Here is a 23,891-nt window from a genome sequence, read left to right as displayed (position 1 = left end):
AAAAATGATGGAAATCTCCAAGTTGATTATTTGTATTTAATTATAGTTCAGACACTCATAAAAATTATTTACTCCTCTTTACAATTAGGTATACTGATTAGTAAACCTTTTATATCACTCTCCAGTTATCCTTTAGAGCTCTCTTGTATTTGGTTGCTGGGTAATTGGCCTTTAATTTTGCATTGCAAAGGTAGATTAAAACAAGGTGTCATAGCCTGGAGAGAACTGGATGAGTTAATGATAGGAGGCTGAACCCACCCAGACTGTCTACTCATCCTTCTAAATATCCTTCAGTCATCTCCATGAATAATTAGCCACAGCTAAAAAACAAAATTGGACTATTGCTTTAAACAGCTATCATCAAATTCATAAATTGGGGCTGTATTTGTAGCCTCCTTATGGGTGATTATTTCATTTAAGTAAGATCTTGCCTGAAAATTGTCATTTTATTTCTTAAAGAAAATAAATAAATAAGTGACCTGAGGTTGAGTCCCTAATATGAAATGTAAGAAATACAATTCATACATTCTTGTACAATTCAAACACCTATGAACTCTAACAAGTTAAAAATACCCATAGACAGAGTAGATTATGAGCTACCTGCATGATTTAAAGCAGGGTAAATTGGACTCCCTTTCTCAGAATATATTCTTCCACTGCCCCCTAGCTAGTGCTTGAAATTCCATACATAAAGATCAAGATTTTTTTTTGAGCTGACAGAAATCTTAGACCTTATCTAGTTTAACCCCTTAATTTCACAAATGAAAAAATTAATGTCAAGAGAGGAAAAGAGACTTCTCCAAAGTCACACAGCAGAACTTTGAATCACATTCATATTCCAAATCAAGTGCAATTGGACTTAAATTGGGAATTTGGCTATCATAAGTTGATTCCTTAGATTTCTACTTATAATGCCTTTGTAATGGATGATCATTCTTATTAGATTATCTATTTGACAGATTACTTTAAATATAGAACCTCAGAGTATAAAGGATCTTGTGGATCACCTAGTCACCTCCTTCAAAAAAAACAAATTCCCTTCTTAACATCCATAACAAATGGCCTCTGTTTGAAGAGCTCTACTGGTGGGGAATTTGTTTCCCTAATTGGAATAATCTAATTGTTAACATTATTTTCTTATACCATGTTGTAACCAGCTTCCCAGTAACATTTATACCCACACAAAAAGAATCCCATCATAAAATGCTATTATGATGGCAGAGACACTCAAGACATTACCCAGAAGGAAGTAATAACTCCAAAAAATCTATTATCAAAGCAATATAACTTGGGTATAAGTTCAGTTAGAATTCCTGAAAGAAATGATCATGAGCTTTTATTTTGTTTTCTTTTAAAGTTATTTTTTTTAAGTAAATGATATGAAAGTGCTAGAGAAAAACATTGGGGGGAAAATGAGTACTATAGAAGGAAGAGTGGTAAATGAAAAATGGCTCAAGAGATACAAAACCTTACACAAGCAACAAAACTCCCTAAAAAATTGGAATGGATGAGATAGAAGATGACTCCATTAGATAACAAGAAACATTAAGATAAATTGAAATGGGTGAAAAAATAGAAGAAAAAGTAAAAAAATCTCATAACAAGCAATCAGAAAACCTGCCAGCAATGACAACAAACCTGACCTGGAAAAGAAATCAAGAAAAGAACCTAAAATCAATGACTAATTGAAAGCCTCAACCAAAAAAGAAATTGTCTAGACATTCTGTTTCAAGAAACCTGACCAAAGTACTTAGAACTAGAGAGTGAAATAGAAATAGAAAGAATCAATTGGTTGCCTCCTGAAATAAAAATAAAAACTACTAGCAATATTATAACCAAAATCCAGTCTCCACATCCAAGAAGAAATACTACAATCAGCCTCAGTCAGGGTCATATATGATTTAAGGACTACTAATATAAAAGGGCAGAGTTTGGAATACAGTATTCCCGAAGGCAAAGACTTGAAACCAATATTAATTTACTCAGTAAAATTGGATGTATTTCTATGGATAAAAAATATATTTTTTCTGAAATAGATGAATGGATTAAATGAAGTATGGAAGAAAGGAGAAGTAGAATGCACCAGGGACGGAAAGGGTAAGAAAGAGTGGAGAAAATTGTGTCACATACTTCAAGTGTATAGGTAAAGGTTATACAAAGAGGAATAAGTAGGGCAAGTAAGTGTCCCTATGGATAGAATACTGGGTCTGGAGTTAGGGAAAACTGAATTCAAATCTGGATTCAGCCACTAACTAGCTATGTGTCTCTGAGTAAGTCATTTAACCATGTTTGCCTCAGTTTTCTTATCTATAAAACTAACTGAAGAAGAAAATGTCAAATTATTCCAGTATCTTTGCCAAGAAAACCCCAAATAGAGTCACAACTGAGTGACACTTAATCCTTCCTGACTCTCATCTGAACTGGCCAAAAGTGGGAAAACACACACAGAGAGTTGGAAAGGATTAGTCCTAAATAAAACAAACTCAAGCTAAGGTTATACAAAAATATTTTATAACAACTTTTTTTCAGTGCTGGGCTGTATGAATGATGAAGGGAATGATTTCTAAGATACCTGGGAAAACTTACATGAACTGAGGCAGAGTGATGTGATCAGAACCAAGAAAATAATTTATATACAGTATCAATAATATTGTAAAGACAAACAATGTTGAAAGACTTAGGAAATCGGATCAACACAATTCCAATGAACTCATGATAAAATGTACTATTGACTTCTTCATAGAGAGATGAGAAACTTACAATACAGGCTGAGACATATCTTTTTTCCCCCGGGGCATGACTGCCATCTGTTTTTTATTTATTTTTATTGTCATGCAAAACATATTGGTCACTGTTGTAAGAGCACACTCATAGATAACCAAATCCCCAAAACAAAACCATAAATACACTGATGTGAAAGACATCAGAAAGATTCCAACAGTTCTTACTCTGGAGGTGGATAGCATTCCTTACCATAAGTCTTTCAGGAGTTTCCCAGAACACTGCATTGCCGAGAATAGTCAATTTTTCACAGTTAACCATAGTCCAATATTGCTATTATTGTGTATAATATTCTCTCAGTTTTGTTTATTTTGTTCTATATCATTTCCTGCAGACCTTTCAAACTTTTTCTGAAATCATCTTGCTTATCATTTGAGATATATCTTTTAACATGACGTGTGGACTTTATTTTGCTTGACTATATATATTTTAATAAAGATTTATTCTCTCTATTTCTTGGGTAAGATAAAAGAAGAAGGGAAAAGTGAATTTTTCCTGATTAAAAAATAAAAGTTTAAGCGCTTACTACATACCAGACTGCATCGTAATAAACACTGAGTATAAAAGGAGAGCGAAAATAGATCCTGTCTTCAAGAACCATAAAATCTGAAGAAGGATGCAAATAAGAAAATCATTTGATATATATCAAAGATATACACAGATTAGTCACCTCTGGATTTCTAAAGAAACCTTTATGAAATGGAAAGAGATGACTGAATAGCATTCTCATTGTCGCTGAGATGTTGTTACTTGGCAGCATTTAACTAACTTCACAAAGCAGAAGATCCTAATCCCCAGTACACTAAACCATCAGACAAAGTTTCTTCAGCTATCAATGTGCTGTTGCTCCATTTCCCACATTGTCTTGATAACAGGTTACAACAGAAATCTTCATGATGAATCAGAAGAATCAAGATCATCATAGCAGGTGTCACATGCAATTTCATGAAAGCTGTTTTCACCATTTATATGGTCAGTCTAGAACCATGAAACAAGCTTATACTACTCTTACAAGGCTTGCTTCATAGACTGAATGGGCTTTTCTCTCACATATACTCATGAAAAGCTAGAAATACCAGGAATATCTCCATCTCCTATTGGAATTTTGATTATCCCCCATGTTGAGAATTCTTTCCTTCTATCTGTTTCCTGGCTTTTCTTCAAATCTTAGCTAAAAACATCACTTTTTTTAAGAAAATTTCTGATCCCTCTTAACATTAGGGCCTTGCCTATGGAATTAGATCTAATTTTGTAAATATGTATTCCTTGAGACTATGAACTCCTTGAGAACAGACACCATGTTTTCCTTTTTTTGGTATCCCTAAGCACTTAGAATAAGCACTTAATAAATGTTTGTTGACCTGTTGAACAAAACCCTGGTCCCCTTGGCTTGGCTTTGTAATGGATTGGATTCATCCACATAGCAAAACAAAACCTGTTGTGTCCTCCCCCCCTCCCCCCTCCAAGCAACTGTAAGTAATGAGACCCACCTAATTTCTTGAGATTTTTTTTGGCAGAGCTTCCAAGAAATGAATTTGCAAGAATAAGATCCCTATTGGAATATCACACAGAAGCATAAAGAATTTCTATCTAAAGATAGACTGGTGGAGATCCAAGCTTCAGTGACCAAGAAATATGGTTCAAAAAATAAATTTAGCCTAAAGGCAGTAGGCCTGGGGAAAGTCCTAGTTTTAAAAGCAACCTGAGCCAAAAATTTTGCTTCTGGAAATGAAGTCTGTTTTGCCAAGACTATGAAAGAAACAGGCAGATTATTTCTTAAAGAAAATCACTAGAAAGGGTGTCCTCCCCCATCAAAAGCTTGCTACTAGTCTTATGGCTGCTTTCTAAAAAAGATGGACAAAAAGTCTGTTGGCATTAAACTAAAAAAACATATTGCAGAACCAACTCATAAAGGGATGTTGTCTTAGCTAAGGACTACAACTGAAGCCAGAAGCTACAAGTAGATGTCCAGTGGAGCTGTTTTTCCCTGTAAAAGGTCAGCAGCATCAACTATAGGACTGAAAGAGCAGCCTCGGGTAGATATTATTTGCCTAAGAAAGAAGAGCAGATGCTGGTGGTTGTGGTAGTGTGTAGTGGTATTAGGGATACTCGTAGTGGTAGTGCTGGTAATGATGGTTGTCCTTCATCCCCAAAGAGCATCACAATGACAGCACTGTGATGTCTTTTGACTTCTGCATGAATTGGATTTGTGAGGCAGAGTTGCAGGAAGTCATCAGCCTCACTCTCTCTTCCAGAATTACCAAAGTCTGGTGGCAAGACAAAAAACAATGGGTGATGCCGCAGAAGTCAGCCGGTGACGTTAGCTTTTTGAATGTCCAGCCAAGCCCTAAGTGCCCCATACTGCCCACTTCTGCTGCTTTCGTGGCCACTGGAACAAATTGCTCACACGCCTCGGGTAGCCACCCCATTAAATGACTGCCGGGGTGAGACCTGTCATACCTTCAGCCTGGTTTCACTTGCCTGCCAAGATAGTGTGGCCAGTAGGTATACTACATCATCTTGGAACCACAAGTGAGAACTGGTAGCAGGAGGACAGATATGATAGCAGTGGCCCAGCCATACTACAGTTGTGACGTGGCCCTTCCACGTACCTGCCATGGCCTTTCCTGACCTTCCCAGAACCCCATCTACTACTTTCCCTCAACCTACACACACGAATCATCTTATATTTGCTTTGGATTTTCTATGTGCACATTTATGTAGCCCTAAACAGTCCCAACATGGTACTGCTGAGTGCTTCTGGTATGGCAGATGTGACTCCTGATGGACTGAGAGCAGGTTGAATAAAATGTTGGGTACCTCTTTGAATCACTTACTTTGCTTTGTTTTGGTCAAGTAATGGTGGGGAGGATGAGTTAACTTGTAGCTTAGAAGCAGTTGAAACTTAGCTTCACTAAATAATAATTTAAAACCAAAATGAAGTCACTTAAGCTATTTTTAGTATTACAGAATAGAGAGCCAATCTTGGAGTCTATAATAACTGGGTTCAAATCCTGCGTCTGTCCTAGAGTAGTGGAACTTTTAGGAGACTTCAGGAACACCCACAGAGCAGAGACAGTGGCACCTAGAGGAAGTGTGCTCTCAGCAGTCACTAAAATTGAAAGCCTGTAGGTTAGGAAGCATGATGGCATTCATGTCCATGGCTCAGAGGGCTCCAGGCTCCCTTTCAAAAATACCTCTGGGAGATTCTAGTAGATAGTACAGGGCTGTGTCTCCACAAATTTCCCAGACTTGGACAGACACTGAATAACTCATAGAAAAAATTAAAAATTGCCAGAAGGTAAGTTCTTCAAAGGCAGACCCTGCCTGTATTACTTTTTTTTTTCTTTTAACTTAGATTCCCCAGAGCTCTTCTCAGTGCTTGGAACTTTGTAAGTATTTGAGCAACTACATAAATGCTTTTTCTTTTATTCATTCATTTGGCACTATTTTAGAATTTGTTGTGGATACCAAAGAAGAGTAAGAGGTGGGCTCTGCTGTTCATGAGTTTACAACCTAATTGGGAGACAAGACAAAATATGGAAACAATAACTAAGTAAACCCCATATTTACATAATGGTTAATATTTATAAACCATTTTCATATATATTGCTCCATATATAAGCTCATAACAATATTTTAAAGAGAATGTGGTAGGTATTACTATCATTCTTATGGATGAGGAAACTCAGGCTCAGAGAAATAAGGTGGGAATAATCCAAGATTTGGAATCAGTAGATTCGTGTTCGAGGCTCAGCTTCAACACTATTAATTGTTTGACTGAGCAAGTCATTAATACTGAGCCAGAGTTTCCTCATTTGTAAGATAGATGATTATATTTGTACTACTTATTTTAATTCCATCCAACCCCAAAAACTTTTACTTCACTAAAACAATCTCAGCCCTCATGACGCTTATATACTTCCCAGGGTTATTTCAGAAGAAAGAGCTTTATAAACCAGAATGCAAATGTATCATTAAGTCTTTGCAGTTATGTCCAACTCTCTGTGATCCCATTTGGGGTCTTCTTGGCAAAGATACATAAGTGATCTGCCATTCCCTTCTCTAGCTTATTTTTCAGATGAGGAAACTGAGGCAAACAGGGTTCAGTGACTTGCCCAGGGTCACATACCTAGTAACTACCTGAGTCAATTATGAACTCATGAAGAGGAGTTTTCCTGACTCCAGGCTGAGCATGCTATCTACTGCACCACTTAGTTGCTCATGGAAATGTGATCCATTGCTATTATTCACCTATAAGCAGTGTGACATGATGGTTAGATGTGGATTCAAGTACCACTTCTGATATATAATGGGTTTCTAAGATGGTAAAGTGTAATGTAATGATTACATTGATAGAGTCTCCTCAGCTAGGTGTTCCCAATATTAATTAAATCACAGGTCCAGTTCCCATCCTCTTTATTATTTAAGGTCTTGTGGCTACTAAATAGCAGAGCGAATCCACATGGAAACAAGGGACTTGAGAAGCCCCTTCTGGGGCTAAGCCTGACTTCACCGGAGAAGGGCTGGTAGACTTGTTAGAATGTGGCTCTGCATTTCTCTACTTTCACTCTTTCCACCTCTTTGTAAATAAAGCTGCTAAAAGTCATTGTACTTAAGCTATAATATTTTAAATTCGACAACCACAATATTTATAACTCATATTTAGCATAAAACCCTAAATTTAAATCTTCTTGTAGTCCAAGCTTTGCCATGTCCACTGACTCATCAAGTGCCCTCTTCCTACCCCATACTAGCTATTGAATTCTTGTTTTTCCTTCAAGACCTAGGTTATATGTCACCTTAAGTTAAAGGCTTCCCTGATCCCCTGTTGTTGGAAATGACCTTTCCTTTCTTTGATCTGCCATAGGCACTGGATATTTAGTATAAATAGTAGATTTTTTACTTCCCTTATAAATTGATGAGGTTCTCTTTTAGAAGATAATTCTTTTTGCATACATACATGCATACTTGTGTATGTAAACTAGAGACAAGCTTTTGGGGAGAAAGGAATCTTTCATTATTTTTGTGCCTTTTCCAACTAGAGACTAACAGTACTCTGAATCACAAGCCATTCATTTGGCGCCTACAGAGTACTATTAGTACTAGGGGTATGGACACAAAAAAAGTCTTTGTCCTCATATAGGACATACTGATCCTTTGTCCCACTCACATCAAGCCACACTTCTCAAATTCCTATCATTTTCTGCCCTCTTCTAAATGTGTTGCTTTCAATGGTCAAAAGCAAGGTTTTTGAAGTTTTTCAACCTGTGCCTCTATGGTTTTTAGTTTTGTTGCCCAAGACTTCACATTCATTGGTAGTACTAGTTGGGTAACTTCTTGTAGGGTCATCTGTGTTGTGTAAAATTGGATAGTTTACTATCTTTTGTCTCCTACATCCTATAAGTTCCCACATCTGAATGATTCTACCTCCACAACATTTCCTACATTTATCTCCATCTCTTTACTCACATGGCCTTTGTCTTCATTCAAATACTCACTACTTCTTCATTAGATTGTTTCAATTGCTCTCTTATGGGCTTATCTGTCCTCTTTCTCCCGTCTATACTGCACATAGCTACCAAATTCATATTGCACCTATGTCTTTCACTTCCTCAAAAAGATTATATGACATCTCCCTGTTACTTCATAATCTGGCTCCTACCTATATTTCTGGATTGAGTTAACAATAATCCTATTCAAGCACTCCATACTCCGGCCCAATGGACTATGTAACCATTCCTAATATCCAACATCCCATCTACCACCTCCATGCATTTCCATAGGCTGTGCCTCATGTCTATAATATTCACCTTCCTCACCTTGGCCTCATGAAACTCCTTTCCATGTTCACCTCAAGTGTCACTTCCTAGACTTGAAAAGCAATGGGTGATATAAGAAAGAGCATGAATGAAAAAGTCCTACAACTCAAGTACTTACTTGTATGAACTTGAACAAGTAATCTAAGCTCTCTGAGCTTTAATTTCCTTACCTATAAAATGAGAATAGTAATTCTTATATATTAGGATGTTGTGAAGAAACTACCATAGGTCTGGAAAGAGCACTAGCTCTGAAATCAGAGTATATGGGTTCAAATTTGATCTCTACTGCTTACTCCTTCGATGACCTTGGATAAATCATCTAACTCCCTTTGACTTAGATTCCTCATTTGCAAAATGAGGACTCGATGGTCCCTTCCTAGTCAAGATTTATGATGCTATGGCCTTTAACACATGATAGATATATGAGCTTTTGTTATTGTAGTTATTTCCTTTTCTACATTTGCCTATAATATCTGTGATGAGAAATAAAGGCTAAAAGAAGCACACTCAATAAAACCCAAGAAATTAGGGATATAACTCATCCTTAATTTGCTAAGATTCCTAGCATGCCCTTCACATTGCTATTAGAAATTCTAGTATATTTTTTCACTCTTCCCCTTTCCCCTCCTCCCCCACAACCATGCATTCTGCATATAGCAAATACAGAAACATATCTATATCACTAAGAAAGGATCAATCATTTTTTTCCCAGTACAGCTCAGCCATACAATATTTATCACAGGTTGTAGAGAAGAAGGGTGCAGCATGTCCCAGTCCTCCTTGGTTTTGCTTACTTGTCAGCTGAGCTCAATGCAATCTGGAGTGTAACAAGGCTGATAAAGTTAGGCCACGGGAAAGAAAAACAGACCTGGTTATTGGTTATCTCCCTCACTATATTAAACACAACTCCCATTAGGCAAAAACCCCTTCTATTTCTTTAAACCTCTCAATACCTTGTAAATCAAATATTTATCAACTGAGAAGCTCTCCTCTAGCTGTCTGATGTTTCAGCTCTGATAAAGTTGGCCACTCGCCAGTTGGTGAGGAAACAAGTGAAAGAGAAATAAGACACATAAAAAAGCAAACGTGATTTCATTTTCATTTCACAGAACCAAACTGCGAACTACCTCCACCTCCATAGATTTTTTAAAGTGTCCTCAGAAATATGAAAAAGACTAAGTCTGAGAGATGCCAATCAATAAAATCACATAATGTCCAAAGAGAAAGGCATGACAATTCAGATGACAACTAATACAATCGATGCTCCTAAAAGTATCCCTCTAACATATAATCAAGCAAGTGGTTATCCAGCCTTTGCTTCAAAAATTTTATTGAGAGAGGACTCCCTACTTCCAGAGGCAATGATTCCATTTTAGACTTCCTTTAGGGGCTAGGAAATCTTTCCTAATATCAAACCCAAATTTTCACCTTATCAATTTCCTCTCATTGACCTCAAATTCATCCTCTGTTCTATAGCAGTATAAATTCAATCCCTTGGCCCTTCAAGTACCTGAAAACAACCATCGTTTCTTCTCTAAATCATCTCATCTCCAAGCTAAATGTCTCCAGTTCATTCCCCTAATCTTTTAATATTATGCCTCCCTGAGTTTGGTCTAAAATTGCATTAGCTTTTTTAGTTGCCATTTAAAACTTCTGACTTTTTAGTGAGTTCACAGTAATCTAATAACCCTAGTTTGTTTTTAATGTTTCATCAATAACTTTTGAAGCCAGGCATTACCAACATATCCCTCAATCCCCACATTAAATGCTCCCTTATAACAAAGTATAACATTTAGGGATACCCTCACCTCTAATATGAATCTCCTAGGCATACCTATGACAGATTCTAGGTACACATACAAATCAGGAACTTGATTCATCATTTTAATTGTCTAGACTTAAGATGTTAGAGAAAAATATTCCTAATAGAGTTTAAATTTAAAAGTGTATCATACATTTTTGAAGAACTGGTTGCTAAACACTTGCCAGCCTACCAGTGAGTTACTTATGCTCTCAAAACCTTAGCTCCCAAGAAAGAATCAATGTATTTTCTTTTACTAGGCAACCAGAGAACAAAAAAAAAATTAGTTTATTTATTTTTATCATATACTTAGTAACCACCAACAAAAATTAACTAAACAAATACCTATAAAATTATGTACAAATCACAAAGTCCACATTGTTTATAATTTTAAAATATGTAAATCATATATGTAGGGTAATATAAACATTCTCTGCTTTTGCATTCCTCTGGATTTGTTTTACTTGGATACTTTTTCTGTTGGCTTTGTGGCTTTTTTTTTTTTAGTTTAATCATGGTATGTATTATTCTTGTTCTCTTTTCTCAGAGAACAAAATTAGTTCAAAGGAAACATATTTGATGAAAATCAGTAAGTCACAATGAATCATTTCCCCATAAACCTGGGGGACATCCTTTCACAAATGTTTATGCCACCATTGGGAAGAGTAAAGGCAAAGGAAGCATAAGACCAGAGAACGTGTGTGGAAGTAGACATATACAGGGGATGTACTGGGTGTTCAGAGCAGATAAGTATCTCTGATGTGAAGACTTGTCAAAAACTTTTTAGGACAGCTTAGCCATCTTTAGTGTCTATTTTTCACCCAATTCTCATCTATGGCTCCAAGAAGCTGGAGCATATTCAGCAGCCACACTCCAAGAAAACTGTCTCAGCAAATGGGCTAAACCAGGTTGAGGATAACTGACATAACTCAGAATTAGGGGGTGTCTACCCCAAGTATATGAAGACTTCCTTAAGTGGAATAAGTGGATGAGAACAATTTGTTCCAGTGGCCATGAAGGTGGATGAAGCACATGCTATGTGCTATAAGCTAGAGCTTGATCAGACATCAGAGATGACAAATCTTCGACTGCATCCTGAGATATCTTCAGTCATCTTGAATTTTTTCTTGCCACTGGACTTCAGTGACTCTGGAAGAGAGAATGAGGCAACTCTGCCTCACAACTCCAGTTCTCATGTGAGTCAAGATATACCTATGATGCCATTGGTACTCTTAGAAAACACAGAACAACTTAACGAAAAGTATACATGTATGACAATTAGGGAAGACTTGTGATTGAAGAATATGAATAGAGGAATGGTTCATGACTTAATCACTGTTGGAATGCCCACATCTTCAGGTGATGGTCCCATTAGGTCAGCTCCTACTGACCTCCCACCACAAGCAGACTGGGAGTGAGAGTGATCTCTACTAGACTCTTTTTACTCTTCTCTTTTCTAAATCAGATAATAATTTTCTTTCTCTCCATCTTCTCCCACTCATACTACTCAACTTGAATAAAAATTCATTTTTGACACCCTTTTCTGAGAATTGTTCAGTTATTTCCCTTTTTATTTGCTTTTCCTCTCTAATTTATTCTGTAATCTAATCCATTTTCTTTCATTAGTTATTATGGTCTTGTATATTGTTCCTTTGTGCTCTCCTCTAATACAAGGTAATATTCCTAGAAGACAAAAAGGTTTATCTCTCCTTTGTTCTATTCATTGCTATTGACCTTTCTAAATTTCATCAACTATGTTTTCTTTTAACTAATTTTATTCTCTGGTTAACTAATAAAAGTAAATATATTTATTTGGTCTTGGAAGCTAAGGTTTTGAGTGGATGTTAAATGGCTTGACCAGAATCATAGAGATAATGAATGTCTGAGGCAGAAATTGAACTCATAGCTTCCTAACTTTAATTTCTACACTCTATTCGCAATGCCACTTATCTGTTTTTATCCCTAAGTGAAAGATATCACCTTTATTCATGTAAATTTATACTTTCCAGATCCCCATTAGTTTTTAATCTCTCTTTTCCTGAATACCTTGAGTATTGTTAAAATCTAAATGAGTTACACTTACTGAAGAATAATTAAAACTAAGAATAAATAAAGATGGGGAAAGAAGAAAAGGGCAAGATCTTAATATTGTTTGTTATTTGGGATGATTCTTTGGAAGAGAAAGAAGAATGAAAAAATGACAGGGAAGAAATTTGATGAAATAAAAATAAAATGTCAATACAATTACCTTAAAAATAATGTGGGAGACCAGATTCTTTGTAGACCACAAATTTCTCTCCCTACTATGTGACCAGAGAGCTGTGACTTTGCTTTGCTTTATTTCAGACACCTCTATACTTTGCCTTACTCAGATAATGAAAAATTTCTAAGGCACCTCTTTTTAAACCACATCTATTAAGTTTTAAAATGACTTTGTTTAATCAAAGGCAAAGGTAGGAAAAAAAACCCCTCCATTCACTGTGCCTCAGTTTTCTCACGTATAAAATGAGAGAACTGGATGCAATGGCCTCAGGAAAAGAGAGATAGGTGGTGAAGGTATTCACTTCTGTTCTTTAGGACCATGCTCATTCTTAGTAATTTTTCAACACCTCTCACATTCTTATGGAGGAAAAGTCCTAACAGAGACAAAATTTTACCCATGGTAACACTTGCTAGTGATAAGAAAGGGAGAGAGAAGAATGGAAAGAGGGAGAAACAATTTAAAAGACAACTTATGAGGAAACATGAGGTTTAGTACATATAATATTGTCAGTTTTTTATCCTTGCATGGTTTTTATTTTGACTCTTAATTCCTTTAAATCACTCTTAGATTTCTTTTTCTCTAAATTATCTGTTTATCTCTTTTTAGGTTGATTTTTTTACTTTAGAGCTTTAATTTCTCTTATAATTTTGCTCTTAACACTTGCTTAATTTCTTCTTTTCACTTCTGCTACCATTTTTTTTTATTTTTGAGGCTCTAATTGTGATTGTGGGATTAATCTCTTCTTCTGGGTTTACCTCTTTGACTTCTCTCACCTCATGACATTTCTTCTTTGTGTTTAGTTATCTTTTAGGAATTATTCATATTTTCAGCCTTGGTTCCTGAAATGAGGTTTCTTGATATGAGAATCCTCTCTTGCTCTCCTGGTTGGGTTGTGTAGGTCAAGTTTGGTCTAATACTTTAATCTGAAATACCTCGGTCAATATTACTGTTACTGGTACTCTAGTTGGTGTTACTTCCATTAGGCCTTATTGTTTTAATCTCTAGCTTCTCTCCTCACTTGCAGGCGGCCCACTGCAAGTTGAGGTCTCTGTTGGTCTCTTTCTCCTTTTTGCTTGACTCAAGAGTTGATTCTGTCTCCTGATATAGCCCTGACAAACTCCAGGATGATGGAGATCTCAGTGATTACAAACCCACCCCCAGGACTTTTGTCTATGCACTGAGTTGGCTCTATTTCCTTATAATAGTGTCTGATTCTGCCTCAACTTCTGTTCTGACCAATAAGATGGAATCTGGCTTAATTCTGACTCTTACTGGATGATCTTTCACCTGAAAATATCATAAAATCCATAGAGAACAATCAGCTGATTCTTCCTGAAAAGGAGTACTCCTGTCCTCTTCAGGAAGAATCACGTAGCTTTTATTCAGATATATTTTCCCCTTTTCTCCTATGTATCATTTTCTCTCATCTTCTAAAATCTTGACACAACTGATAGCACTAATATTTACCTGTGTTTCTTTCCCTTCACCCACAATATGGGACAGGCCACAACCCCTCTTCATTCTTTTCCCCAAACTGACAAACATATAATCCACAAATTCTCAAAAAAAGGAGAAAAAGTTGTTCCAGAGACCTGATTTCCTGATGAAATTTAGTGAATTTACCTAAAGGCAGGAGAGTGCTAAAGCCAGGTTCTACCCATTGTGAGCATTTAGACCTCAGAAATCAGTAAATGCTACTAAAAACTATAACAAATGCTATATTGTTCTGTTATTTGTCTAGGTTTAAGAAAGTCATGGAGAAAATGCAAATAACAGATTAAATTTTAAGTGTATCCTGATAACATCATTTCCCCTGTAAAACCAGTTATAAAACATTTATTTACCTTACCAGCTTATCCCTGCCTAAAGCTATAAAAAAGCCCCAGTCCCAGCAATCAGAACCCCTTGGACTTGATGGGTTTCTGAAGACAATACAAGTCACCATATCCTTCAGCACATTCTGCCCTGGTGACCAGACACATCTCTGTACAAATTAGAGGAGCGCCATGTCCAGAGAAGACAAGTACCCCTTATCTTCCTACATACCATTCATGTGTTAAAGATAGAGTATAACTCCTTTTATTAACTGTTCAATGACTTGTGAATGCTTCATTTTGTTCCAATGTTGAACCTGAAATTAGAGAGTGTTGGTTTTAGAGCTGCCAGTGACATACAAAGAGAGACACAAAATAGAAAGAAGAATTCCAAGAGGCAGTTCTTTGCCTCTTCAGGTCCTTATTGTTTTAAAGTTGAAATTCTTCACTGTCTTTCAAAGGCCATAATTTTCTCTGATTATGTTCCCAAAGAAGCCTTTTTTCTCTTCCAAAAGGGAGACATCAACTCATCTTCCCTAATGTCTGCTCTCACAGACCAGAAACAAATAGAATGAGAGAAAGACACTAGGAACAAGAGAAAGAAACTGAGGAAGAAGCAAAGAGTATTTTAATGTATTCTTCTCAGCAGACCACGGATTCACATGGGAACCCCTATCATCAGGAGAATCCCATTAGATCGAGCAATTGGCTTTTCATTATACCAAAAATGAGAAGAAAAAGAAAGAAAAGCACATTGTATTTTGAGGGAGAGGATGTGACAGAAAATTCTTGACAGTAACTCTTTGGAGTGACTTTGTGGTCCAAAGGAGATAGGCTAATAATCTCTGGAGAACTTCCTGGTGAGATAATGATCATTTTAGCATGAAGGGTACCTAGGACTATTCTCAAGTCAGGTCCAGTTGGTATAGTTAGGGCAGAGTTCAGTTGCTAGCTCTCCATTTCTCAAACTTAGCTTTGAGTTGCAAAGGATTATTGTATGCATCAGAAGCACCTGGAAAAAATGGAGGTTTGAACAAATCCAACTAATTGTTATAATAAGTATTCCTTTCACTTTCTCAGAGATTAATTTATTCTATGAACATTGATACTTGACAATGAAAGAAATGCAAACATCATATGCTTTGTGCATGTGATGTGCATCCATGTGATGTTTCTGCAAAATTATTTCTGCTTTCCATATTTGATTAAAGTGAGATAGGCTCTTATTTGTCATTTACTAGTAACTTTTTCCTGGAGAATTGTCATGGGAAATTAGTTGTAGACATCTTCAGCTCAAGACTTATCATTCTTCTCACCTTGACCACCACATTCAATTTCCTTCTGTGTTTCTAATGTCCTAAACCTGCACACATGCTAGAGGGGACTGCTCCACTCCCCCTCTCTGTGCATGCCTAAGGACATTAGTCTCATCATCCACCCCCCTGCCTAGCAGTCCAATGGGAGTGCTTCCTCCCTCCCCTGTCTGGGGTTATGCGGTGGCTCACATGAATGAGGGAGGGTACAGTTTGGACACCCAGTCTCTATAAGGTTCACCATCACTGTCCTAAACTATCTTGCTTACCTTGTTTTCTAATTTCTCTAGTACTAGACTTCCTTTTCCTCCTCCAAATTATCTGCTTAAGCTCTTTGCCTTCCCTTTCCATTCCTCAACTTCCTCTTCAAGATCCTTCTACTCGAGTCCTCCTCTCATCCTCTTCTTCCTTCAGGGTGAGTCTCTTCCATCTCTAGTCTCCCTCTTTCTTCAGCTCCAACCAACTACTTCTTCCAATGCAGATTGTCACCTTTTCTTCTGCTTTTAGGACTTAGGAGAGCTGTTAAGAGGCCTGGGGAGTGAATAGATTTGTTCAGTCACAGCCAGTATGTGTCCTAGGAAAGTCTTGAACCTAGGTCTTTCATGATTCAAGGACAGTTCTCTATTAACTATTCCAAGCAGCCTATCTGATGCATGCATCAATATTCATTGAAACAATTGGCTCAGTGGCTTTTAAGAGAATGTGCTTAAGATACTTTGAAGCAGATTTAGACATCAGTAGTCGTGAGCTGCAGCTTTTGCTATCTGCTACACCCCGTATAATTGTAACAAGAAGTCATCTGCAAACAAATTTCCAGAATAACTCACATCTGCCTCTTTCTCTTCAGGTTGGCTTCAGCTCAGAATTCCCATCTTGCAGATGGAAACTAATTTCATGAGCTTATCCATGTGTTATTTTGAAAATTGGCATTTAAATTAGCAGGCATTTTCGGCTTTCCAAAGCTATGTCTTCCTATTTAGAGAAGAAATACAACTATAGATATGTTTGCAATTATTGTCTTTTTTACACATGTATTTTTGTGGATTAGGTGCCTGTCAGCCCCACATGATATATTAGCATGTAAACTCCACAAGCATCTATCTAGTCTTTAAAAGGAACCTCAACATATAACTGCCCCTAAAAGATTATTTAATTATTTAATTTGATATTGCTCTTAAAAGCAATTTATGTGAATGAGTGTCACTAACAATGCCTTCTACATTGCTCAAATATAAAGAATGTCCTTTGTTTTGTGACCACAGCTATTTGCAAAGCCTACCAAGAGCTGCACAACCAGAAACTTTAGCTATACAGTGTTTTCCTGGTGAGTATTTATAAAGTATGTCACCTGCCTGAGAAAGAGAAAACAGAGAAGAAGGGAATTGTACGTGCTACTCCTGGTTCTGCCACTAAGCTATTTGTCACCCTCTGCAAATCACTTGGTGTAAAATTCAGTTTCCTCATCTATAAAATGAACAAGTTAGAAGAGATTAATAGCCTGGGTTCTGTGAATTTGGGTGGGAAAAAATTACATCTATTTCAATTTAATTGGTTTCCTTTGTAATATATGTATTTTATGCCTTTAAAATATTATTCCAAATAATTCTTTAAATTAGGTGACTTCAGATATCTCTTCCAGGTTTAATACTCCACTTGTGGAGTTCAGAAGTGTCTTAAATGTCTCTTGAAAACATCACTTTTTAAGGGAATGATTAATTGCCAAAAATATATAAAATGGAATATAAATGGATATTGTGAAAGTAAAGCAGAAATCAGTTCTTTTCATTAGACTAGAAGAATAAAGCAAGAAAAAATGGCTTCTTGGAAAGGTATACATGCCCTGCTAAGAAGGAATTATTTGAGTCTTGGAATATCACACTGGAATTCTTCAGCATTTCAGGGGACCAAGTTGAAGAAAAAGAAACTATTGGAAAACCTCAAGGGACATTGAGTCTATATTTTGCCTCATCTGTGGCCCAAAGATCTGTAACCCTGAAATCACAGCATGGGTAGGCTTTTAAAGGACTTTGATCAGTGGTAACATATACATACATATATATATATATGTATGTATGTATGTATATGTATATATATACATATACATATATGTATATACATATATGTGTGTATGTGTGTATACTCAGAAACATGTTCTATAGCTATAGACTTTTTAAAAATCTCAGATCTGTCAATGTACTATATAGTTCTGAATAAAAAGAAAGTCATAACATAGGTCTCAATAGTTTTATTCAAATATTCTTGCTCTTAACCTTATTACACAACATCAGCAGGGAGGCACAAATCAGTTATCAAAGAGAAATAGAGAAGAAGGATTTAATTGTGATATGTGAATTAGAAGTTTTAAATTTGTTGAGAGTTGTCAATGACTAGGAGCCATAAAATATTGTTCTCTCATCAAAATAATATACAAGGTAAATTGGACATCCAAATACAAGAATGTATATCTATGAAATATAGATATGGATATATTATTAAAACCCATTATTGAGGCCCATAATGCATGGATTATATATTATTATTGAAATATATAAAATAATGAATTTCAGCCCATTGATCTCAGTATCAAATAGATATATATGCATACATAAATGTTTATGTATTGTGACAAGGAAATCACTTTAAAAGACTGATATATATTAATTTAAGGTCGCCAAGGAATTCAGCTATGTAATTCCTAAATGAAAACTCAAGTCAGCAGTCAACCTTTTATGGAGTTTAATTACAAACAGGAGGAAGAAAGGTATTAGAGATAGAGAGAGAGAGAGAGGGAGAGAGAAAGGGGAGAGAAGGGAATAGGGCTTAAATACCCCTTCTGTTTAGGCTGGGCCAAAAGGCCCAAGCCCTTAGATAGCTGAGGCAAAGAAAGGAGATCAGTCCCTATTACTCACGTGACCGAAATGGAGAAACAGTCTCAGCGGCCTCCACCTCCAGCTTCCTTCAGAGCAGCACAACCTCTCAGAGCCAAAAACCTCTCCCACACCAACCACCACCGTCCTCAGACCCCCCTATCTTTAAGGAAACCATCCAAGTTCCCTCCCCTCAGTTCTCACATCTACCAATCACTGTCTATCATTTTCCCTGTGCCAATGGTGGCTCTAGCTTAACCCAGGACCGCCCAGAGGTCTGTGGCTTTGCACATGTCTGTTGAAGGTCATATTCTCAAATAATTAAATCTTGATCTTTTGCTACAGCTCTTCCTAAATCCTGTTACCCTGAGTAGGGTAGAGTTTGGAATAATTAAATTTTGATCTATGCTGCAGCCCTTCCTAAATCCTGTTAGGACTGAGTAGGGTAGAGATTGCAATTTCCAAGACCTGGTTCTGTCATTCCAAGTATCTCCATTGTATCAATTCTAAAATCAATCATGACTCAAAGAAATTCCTGTTCTATGCTTAAGCATAGGTCAAAGCCCTTTCCATTGTTCAGCAAAAGGTTTCTATCCTAAAGTAATCTTAAGAAAGGAGGAGGAGGAACCTCCCATGCCAATGGGGTTCACATTCCAATAGAGTTCCCACTCTCAATAGGAAATTTTTCAAGTATGAAATTTCCCAATGGTGAAATTTCCAACATTTATAAGTCTAAGAAATTTTAAGGTTTACAGTATATGTATATTATTGAGATTGATGGGATGAAATCCAAGATTTGCTTTGGAAATATATCACTTCCTTTTTTTAAAAATAGTAGATCCCCATTATCATCACTATTATTTAATATTATAATAGAAATGCTAATTTTAGTAATGAGAAGATAAAGAAGTTAAAGGAATTAAAATAGGCAATAAGAAAACTAAACTATCACTTTGCAGATGATATGATGTTATACTTAGAGAATCAATTAAAAACCTAGTTGAAATAATTACTAACTTTAGCAAAGTTGCAGGATACAAAATAAGTCCACATAAATCATTAGCATAGCTTCATATTTCCAACAAAGTCCAGCAGCAAGAGATAAAAGGAGAAATTATTTAAAATAACTATAGACAATACAAAATACTATGGAATTATAAGAAAATGATTACAAAACACTTTTCACACAAAGTCAAATCTAAACAATTGGAAAAACATAAGTTGCCCATTGGTAGACCATGCTAATATAATTAAAAAAAACAATTACTTATTCATTACTATATCAAAATAGCAAAGCATTATTTTATGTTAGAACAAGAAAAATAATGATTCATCTAGAAGAAAAAAATAAGAATATCAAGGTAATTAATATAAAAAGTGAATGTAAGTAAAGTAAGCCTACCAGTACTAGACCACAAACTGTACTATAAAACAGTAATCATTGAAATAACCTGATACTAGCTAAGAAATAGAATGGTAGAGCAATGGGAATAGATTAGGGGTAAACAATCTGAGCAAACTAGAGTTTTATAAACACCAAAATCCCAGTTTTGGGGGTAAGAATTCACTATTTGAAAAAAACTGCTGGGAAAACTAGAAAAACAGAATGTTAATCAGTTCTACAGAGAAGGGAAGAATTTATAACCAAACAAGAGATAGAGAACATTATAAGATGTGAAATGAATAATTTTGACTATATTAAACTAAAAAATTTTTGTATAAACAAAACTAGTATAACCACGATTAGAAGGGAAACAACAAACAAGGAAAAAATTATAACAAATTTCTCTGATAAATGTCTTCTTTTTCAAATAAAGAACTAAGTGAAATTTATAAGAATACAAGTTATTCCCCAATTGAAAAATAGTTAAAAGATATGAACAAGTAGTTTTCAGATGAAGAAATCAAAGCTATCAATAATCACATGAAAAAATGTTCTAAATCACTCTTGTTTAGAGAAATGCAAATTAAAACAACTCTACACCTAGCAGACAAATCAATATGGCAATAAAGAAAAGTGATAAATGTTGGAGAGAATATGGCAAAATTGGGACACAAATGAATTGTGGGTGGAGCTATAAATTGGTCTAACTATTCTGGAGGGCAATTTGGAACTATGCCCAAATGGCTATAAAGCTATGCAGACCCTTTGATGGGGTAATACCACTATTAGATCTATATCCCAAATAAATTTTTTTAAAGAGGAAAGGACCTACCTATACAAAAATATTTAAAGCAGCCCTTTTTGTGGTGGCAAAGAAATGAAAATTGAAGGGATGTCCATAATAACAATAAGAGCAATATTATAAAATGCTGCACTCTTAATGACTTAACTACTCTCAGCAATACAATGATCCAAGACAAATCAGAAGAACTTTTGACAAAGAATGCCATCCACCTTCAGAGAAAGAATTGTTGGAGTTGGAATGCAGTTCAAACATACTATTTTTCACTTTAGTTTATTTGGGTTTTTAATTGGGGGGGGGGTGTTTTTATGAGTAATCTCTTCTGACAATAAACAAAAAGGAAATAAGGTTTTGCATGATAATACATGTGTAACCTAGTCAAATTGCCATCTCTGGGAAAGAGAAGGGAAGGGAGGAAGAGGCTCAACTTGAATCTTATAATTTCAGAAAACTTGATTGTGCATAATTAGAATCTGCTTCCCAGAACTCAAAATTCCAACTTCTCATGTTCCTTCTCACATTAGGTCCTTAGGTTTTGGAGATAAGATTTGTGTGGAACCCCACCCCTCTCTCTTTTCCCATGAATGCAGCTGGGAAAACTTTTCTTTTCTCAGGGTTTTACTTTTGTCCTTTATTTTCTTCTACTTCAAGTGATTATTGATAAATCTTATAAAATATAATACTTGGAGTTATTGGATATAATTTTAATCTTACATATGGAAAATTGTTATTATATGTGATTAGTAAAATAAAATATCTTTTAAAAAGATAGTAGAAGTAAAGGGATGTCTGACCGGTTCTTAACCCCCTTATTGTTCATTCCTTGAAGAACACATACCTTTAACTGTGAGTGTACCTGCCTTGGACCATCTTTTGTTTTGCTATCCAAATCATCCCTTCGTGACCTCATCAGTTTTCAAGGGTTAAATAATTAATTATCTCATTTCATATAACTCCAAGATATAGTCAGCCCTAATCTCTCCTTTAAGCTCCAGTACTAGATCAACTGTCTGTTTAGATACCTCTAAATGGATTGTGAATCAGCAGCTTGAATTTCATATATTCAGAATGGAACTTATTACTTCAGTTTCAAAATCAAACAAACAAAAAGAAACAGCCTCTCCACTGAATGTTGTTTTCTTTATTAAGGGCACTATGGAGCAGTGTATAGAGAGAGGAGAGAAAGCCGAGGACAGAACCCAGAGGAACATGTGACAAAAAGGTAAAAAAAATCCTGTAAAGGAAACTGATAGAGTGATCAGACAGAAAGGAGAACAAGAAAACAGTATCAAGGAAGCCAAGCAAAAAGAATGAAAGCAACAGAATTCAAAACTTCAGAAAGATCAAGATGAGGACTATGAAAAGTCTATGAGACTTGATAGTGATCATTGATAACATTGGCAAGAAGTTTCATTTAAAAGAATCCAAAGGTAGAGCTCTATATATAACATTTTCAGATGTGGTCCTTATAGATTTCAAAATAGTAAAAAGTTACTCTACCTAATTTAAAAGGGAGCCCCTGAGTGATGTAAATTGGCTTATTTTTCATATAAAGGAACAAAATATGTTTCAGGACAATTTCCAGTGAATATAATCCAAAACACCCAGATAATCTTTCAAGATAAAATATTCAGAGAGGGAAGGAACCATGGTCTACCCTCAACACTTGCAAGATGAAGAAACAAAAGGGCTTAAAGATGTTGGGGGTTTTTTTGTTTGTTTGTTTGTTTGATTTTTGCCCAGTATCTGACATTGAGGTAACTGGAAGATGTGAGACTTGAAACCAAGTCCAGCTCTCTTTCCATTTACCACATTTGGATTAACTCTCAACACCAGCAAAAGGAGGAAGTGAGAATATCAGTAAAGAGTGAATTTTCTTTCTTCCTTTTGGAGTAGGACAGGGCCTGACTAGAACGAATATTGCTATGGTCTGTTCCATTCTGTCAATAAATATCATTCCTCATTCTGAAAATCACCCTTTAGTCCTTTCTTTCATATGCATGAAATATATTAACTTTTTCAAAACAGGAGAAACCCCTTGGACATATTATTGCTGCATTTGGTTCTTCCCTTAAGCCTCATTAAAGGTCCTCTTCAAAGACTGCAGACAACAACGAAGATTTGAAAGAAAAAATGCTTAGTCTCTATCTCTCCTTTATTCAAACTCACCCTATTCTTCACTTTATGTAGGAAAAAAATCTGCTTCTCAGCAGTACTGGTAGGCACAGCAGTCTTCATTTTTTTAAGCATTCCTTAGCTGCAGGATTCCTCATTACACACAGCAAAGATAATGTTCTAAGTTGGCTCACTTGGCTCTTCCCAACCATTACTACATGCACACAGTGCATTGTTTCATCAGTGAGAAGAGAAGGGATTTCTATGTCAGATCACTATAGTGGGAAAATAGTCTTTGAAATGCTATCCAATCTTATATTGTTTCACAAAATGCAGTCTTCAAGATTGAATGCTATGATGTAGTTCAGGGATTTTTTTTTTACTGTTTTTATAATCAATTTTACATTCTTTTCTCTCTTTAGGATAGATCTGATAGGGTTTTTTTTAATCTCTATTAAGAAAACAAATAATCACAGTCCCTAAACTTAGACTACTTTCTGCTAGATCAAACATTCTTAGAAACCACATCTACCATAATATTGAAGTACCCAACATGGAATATTAAAAATTATGAATGGAAAAGCTCCATTACTAACAGCCTCATTCACAAAGTTTGGTTTTAAAAAAGTTAATTTAAACATCTTTTTGTCTTTTGTACCATTAATAAACACCTTTAAGTCCTTAATTGGACCATTTATTAATTCATTCATTCTTCCAATAATGATTGACTAACAACAACTATATGTGTGGTACTTGCTTCTTACTACACCATCACCATCACCAATACCTATACTGGTACTGCTTCTCAGATTTTTCACTGAACTAATTTATTGCTTCCTTTAATTTTTTAATATGATTGAATTTTATAGATATATACCAAAATATAATGTATAAATGATATTTTCTTTTTATTTCCAATGTTAATCACT

This window comes from Monodelphis domestica, chromosome 5 (genome assembly GCF_027887165.1).
Source record: "Monodelphis domestica isolate mMonDom1 chromosome 5, mMonDom1.pri, whole genome shotgun sequence".
In the NCBI taxonomy this organism is placed as follows: domain Eukaryota; kingdom Metazoa; phylum Chordata; class Mammalia; order Didelphimorphia; family Didelphidae; genus Monodelphis; species Monodelphis domestica.
This window is presented reverse-complemented; position numbering follows the sequence as displayed.